Source organism: Dermochelys coriacea, chromosome 1 (genome assembly GCF_009764565.3).
Source record: "Dermochelys coriacea isolate rDerCor1 chromosome 1, rDerCor1.pri.v4, whole genome shotgun sequence".
In the NCBI taxonomy this organism is placed as follows: Eukaryota; Metazoa; Chordata; order Testudines; family Dermochelyidae; genus Dermochelys; species Dermochelys coriacea.
In genome coordinates, this window is record NC_050068.2 from 176790165 (window position 1) to 176796219 (window position 6055).

Here is a 6055-nt window from a genome sequence, read left to right on the forward strand (position 1 = left end):
TATTTCTAGAGATGGGGAACTGAGTCAAGGAGAACCTAAGTGACCACAGTGGGAGTCAGAACCAAGATGAAAATTCTGAACCACTAGTCCACATTGCCGCTCACTAAAGTGGGTTTAAACATTTAGTTGAGCTTCTCCATGTGGTGGCTGTCTGTGCTGTCTGTGCATTCTGCACCTTAGCACAACAAGACTTAGACCAGAACCCCAGTAGACAGTTCATAGGCACTAGCTCTATTATTCAGTGTGTGGGGGGAAGGGGGATTCTGTGCCATGGCAAACACACAGAATTCATGTCCACTGCAGATTTTTTTTCTCTGCAGAAAATATATTCTGCTGCAGAGGTGCTGCAGTTATGCCTTTTTCCCACCAATAGAGGGCAGTCACTCACCAGCCATGACAGCCAATAGGGAGAGAGCAGAAGCGGCATTCCTCATAGCGCCTTGCCCATGGGGCCAGATGAGGAAGCACATATGAGGGAGACAAAGTGGGACATACAAAACTATTGGGGGATCACAGACTGGGGTTCAGAAGGGCTAATGGGAGGGACAGACTGGGGCAGGGGCTGAATGGGAGTCAGGGTACAAGGCCACATGGGGATGGGGGAAGGGCGCGGTGCAGTGATACATGGGGACAGGTGCAGATGGCGAGGGGTCAGCAGAGTCTGCATGGGGGAGGCTTCCCAGCTCCCTAACAATTTCCACCTCCTCCCTTCTCCCCTCAAAAAAACCCCACAACTGTTCCATACTTCTCTCAACAACCCTCCAGGTTCACTCCCAGGGTTCTTCCTAGCAATTACTTTCCTCTCCGTCACCTCCTTTGTTACCCTGACTCCCCCAAGCCTTTGCACTGCTTCTGAAAGGGGTTGGAAATACGGTTCTCTGTTGTAGTTTAAATAAACTATTACTCTAAGTTCTGTATTAATATGCCTAGTGAGGAATCAATTTATCAAAAAAAAATTTCTGAATCTTTTTTGTTGTCTGAATTGTTACAGACATATTTGTTGACAGGTATTTTGAAATCAATTACCAAAATAATTGAACTGGAATGATTATATTGAGTTATTTTGACAAATAAAATGTGCAGTATTTTACAGAATTTTAAAATATTGTGCACAATTTTTTTTTGGAGCAGAACTTTTTATTTTTTGGTGCAGAATTGCTTCTGGAGTTGCTCTATAAAGTAAGTCAAAATGGAGCCTCCCATTGGCAAAGCCAGTAGGAGCTGTGATAGGCCCATCTATCCAAATAAAGGCTCTTGGCCTCTTCCTTACATAGTAAAGTGACAAGGTGCATATTTAAAGCTTTTCACAGAAGATACACACAGAGATTTAATTAGAGAATTATGAGATGCACCTATGTGAATTTACTGCCTCGGTGGAATGTTTGCCTTTTATATTTTTATTGGATTATATGATATTGTTATTTCTACAGTTTTATTTGTGAAAGGGAAATCATGGATTTCATTGTTAACTTTGTGGGGTTCAGTGAAGTGGCTATAAGTTAAGAGAATTAAATATGGATAAAGACTGCAAAAGGTAAATATGCGGGTAAACAGCTATTCAGAAATGTCCCCCTTCAAGAAGCTTTACCAATACTGCATTATAGAGACACCTGCTGGATGATGATTGTAATAGCTTCAACTGTCTGAGTGCAAATCCTCCCAGATACAGAGACCATTTCCAAAGATATCTCCTCTGTGTGGATAGTTGCTTTTTGATCAACTAAGCATTCATGGCATGCCTGATTGGGGACAGCCAGCCAAAAGGGGGGAAAAATCAGTAAACCATATTTTGGAACTTATAATTACAAAAATCCTGTGCTTAACATAAGACCTTGACCTTGTAAGCCCTCACTCCCATAAGGGTAGTGTTACTTGAGGGTACAGCTGTGGAAATAACTGATTTTTCCAGCTTGCTGGCTGTACCAACAAATTGGCCGGGGGGGACAGGACACAGAAGATTTAGTTTTAATTTGGGGCTTTTTAATGTTTCTAACTTTTTAAAAATACAATTGAAACATTTCTAAATAAACAGTCATTTTGAATTGAAAAATCAAAACATTGTTTTGACATTTTCGAACCAAAAGTTTTCAATTTTTCTGGATTTTTTTTTACCAGTACAATTTCTTGAATCTGACACAAATTTTTAAATTATTTTGGATGACCCAAATCTGCATATTTTGGTCAAAAAAAAAAAAGCTTTGAACAAAAAATTTCACCAAGAACTGCTCATGGATGTAGTCCAACTGAATGAATAAGGCTACTTTTGTAAATAAGGATTACTCGTGACTAAGGTTTTGCAGGATTTGACATGTAGTGACTTTAATACAATCTCAATATATTTTCAGTTATAATTTTTACACCTAAATTGAAGGTCACACATTTTTCTAGACAGCTTGAAGCCAAACAGTTTTAACATGAAAACTCAAAAAATTGCTCTTTCCCAATCACATAAAGGAGGATAATTCTCAATGTCTTAACTTGATCAAGGCACTATCAGTGAAGGTCCAGTGTTTCTATATTTTTTAACATGAAATCTTACTGATAGGTTAGAACTTATTTTTGTCTAGGTTAAAAACAGAGCGATTCCAGGTTTAGGCACCTCCAATAAATAGCCTGATTTCTGAGGTGTTTATCTCACACATTTCTTGGTTGGGTTCTCCAGCAGAGATGGGACCAAACTGTCTTAACTATCCTCCTGAACCCTATGCTACAGCTCTGGAGACTATAAAGACATAGCTGGTTAAAGCAGACTGAAACAGGAGGGAGGAGCTCTCACTGCACAAGCCAAGGAGGGAGAGCTATGGAAAAGCACTGCTCCTCCAAGCCAGGGAGAGATGAGGGAGCTCTTCCTTTGAAGAGAGGGTGCTGCATTCCCCCGAGTTTCCTCTTCCTTTAACACATGGATATTGCATAGTTCAGGAACACAATTAAAATATGGCTGGGTCCCATTGACAATGGAAGACTGAACTGTGTGTTAAACATGTCAGGAGTCTGCAGTACTGTAACGTGGTTCCCACAACATGACAGGTTTTACTACAGAGTCCTAGTCCTCTTTAATGGGAAATTGCTTTAAAGCCAGCCAGTCAGATTTTACATTAATTCTTTTCTCCTTCAACCCACTTATAGACCAAAACATTTTTTCCACCACCTATCAAAACACAAGGGAAAAAACTTTCTCGTCAAAGGAAATTAATCACTGCATAATTCTTGCAAAGGCTTTATATAGACTCCCGGCTGCATGAGTTGTAGCACTAATAAGTATAAATAAGCACTTGGTCATGAATAGGTAAATTATAGGCACAGTATTTCACTCCCACTGGCATGTTGTCACAGGCCGGCTGGCCATTTAAGGGGCCTTGGGTTCATTCCACCTGTGACTAATTAGCTGCCTCCTAGGCGAGATTGTGAGGCCATGGTTGAGCTGATAGCTTGAGGATCACCTAGGCCTCATAAAAGCCAGCAAGGGCTGCAAGACATAAGAAAGTTCCTGTAGCAGTGGGTGTGTGTGAGAGAAAGAACCTAAATCACATATGAACCTCTGAAGTATAGTCCTGCATTCAGGCTTGCTTTGACTTGACTCGACTCGACTCAGGCCTGTGTGGTGTAATCCTGTAGAGAGTAAATAGGCCACTGCAGGAGACCCTGGGTCAGCGGGGAAGGGGCATGACTGACATGTTAATTTTGTGTTAAATAGCTTTATTTTGGAGGGGGGGAATTTGGGGAAATGAAGCTCTGAAGAAAAGGGGACTGGAATGCTGTGGCTGGAGAGTGTCCTTTAGTGTGTAGGCTGAGTTAGTTTGCTGATTTACACTATCCATTTTTAATCTCAAGAATAAAAACAGCAAACACTTAGGTCTGAAAAGAAATGTCTTATACACAATTCCTTTTTTCCTCTCCCCTCACTATACAATGCTTTATGACAGCAGTTTAGAAGACAAACAAACGCACAGGCACTAGAACTTTTATAGGAGTGTGGGGTTTCAAATAGGTCCACCTTATTACAACATTTGCTTGGCAGCAATGCTGTAATTATGAATGCAATACATTTTTTATTGCATTGCCCCTTTTTCATTTTCACTAAAACTCTTTTCCAAAACTCTTATTCTCTACAGCAAGGCGAATGAATAGGTAAAATTATTCCATCTCCTTTTTGAGTTTTGTGAGGGTGAAAAAAATGCTGTAAAAACTATCAGACCCTTTCTTCCCTACCCAATAACTTAACAATGGCTGAGCTTTAAAACTTGGCATTTGAGGAGTCCATGGTAAGGTATTCATCTGTGATATATGAAAAATAATTTGATTGAATAAGCAATTGAAAAATTACATCTGACCGCATCCAGTGGGTGGCTGCTAGGATTTTTATTTGAAATGGAGACTAATGAGGTATTACACCTTCTCTGACACGACATGGCACATTCTCTCTGCTCATTCTGACAGGCAAAGGACCAGCTGCTTGAGTAGTTTGCATGAGGGAGTTTGCAAATGGTTCACTGAAAAACCCATGTTCCATTATATCAGGAACAGGTTGAAATCAACCATTATCATGGGCATGATGACCCATGTTTACACATCAGTCACAAATAAATTGCTTTATGTGTTGCACATGGGTAGATAGGCCCATGAGCTACAAAACTATAAGTAGATTATATCTGAAAGCTATAAATCTAATGTGTTTTATGTACTGGATTTATGAGTGATGAGTTGATGACATGTTGACTTGTGAACTAATGTGAACGGGCCCCCTTCTACCACATACATATGAAATAAAGTTGTGTGTGTGTTTGTGTGTATATGGCCAAACTCTGCAAAAAGGAGAAGCTGCCCTTAGAGAGACACAAGAAAACACAAAAATGAGAAGAAGCAGGAATGAATGTACATTACACAATGCATATTTGCCCTGTGGAACTCACAGCAGGAAGATATCATAAGTGTTTGCCATAAAAGGTCATTCACTGATGTAATCAGTCAAGGTGAAACTGATCACAGAAGGAGTTAAGATGTCATATAATCACTGCATCCTGAAAGTCATTAAGGAGGTGGAATGCGTTATCTCACTTTAGCCTTATGGATTCATCACCTTCCCATGTGGGGAATAACTTATAGCAGTGTAACCAGTCCCCATCAGGGGAATTTACCATTTTTATATCAGTATAGTAGTTAAAGCAGTGTAACTTGTGTGTATAGACCAGCACAGTGCATGATAAGCTCCAAGCAGTCAGTTTCTAAGTGTGAGTGTATGTGCATCCGAGGAGAAATAGAAGCACTAGAGCTGCTTCAGGACTGGGCAAAGGTGACTGGCCTGGGGTTTCTCCCTATGTGCTTTTTGTTACCATCTGTGTTTCAGAAAACAGCATAAATGTACATTTTATAAATAAATAAACTGAACTATGAACTATTTATTTTATAAATAAATAAATTGAACTTATTCCATGTCATCAGTTTCTGATCCAAACAGGAAAATGACCTAAGCCCCTGAAAATCTGCTGCTGCTCATCAGAGGAGCAACATTATCAATAAGTAAATAGTTTAACAAGAAGCAAAATTGGATTTGATTTTGCTTCTTGTTAAACTATTTATTTAATTACTTGTTAAACTATTTACTTAATTACTCAAAATTCGATTTGATTTTAACTAACTAGTTTTATTTTGCATTGCATAATATTATATATAGAAAAAGCTAAACAGGGCCAGTAGTGGGTGATTTCTAGGAATACTGACTACAATTGGACCCGCAGAAAGCATTAGCAGGCTTATTTGCAAAGTCCTGGGCAGAATTTTCACTCCTTGCACTAATGTCTTTTCACTCCTTGTGGATGACTTTCCCCAGAAGTCTCCCCTCCCACACGTTACAAATGCACAAAGGAGAGGAGCTGTGTGTATATGATTGTGTCAAAACATTAAAGAATGTTTTTAACGTTGCAATGAGACATGAGAGCACTTTCAAGAAAGGTAACAAAAATGTTTATGAAAGCGCTAGGCAATCTTACGAAAACAGTTTCTGCTGTTTCCCCTAGAAGGCCTTGAGGGGTTCTGGACCTTGTGGAAGGAGATATGT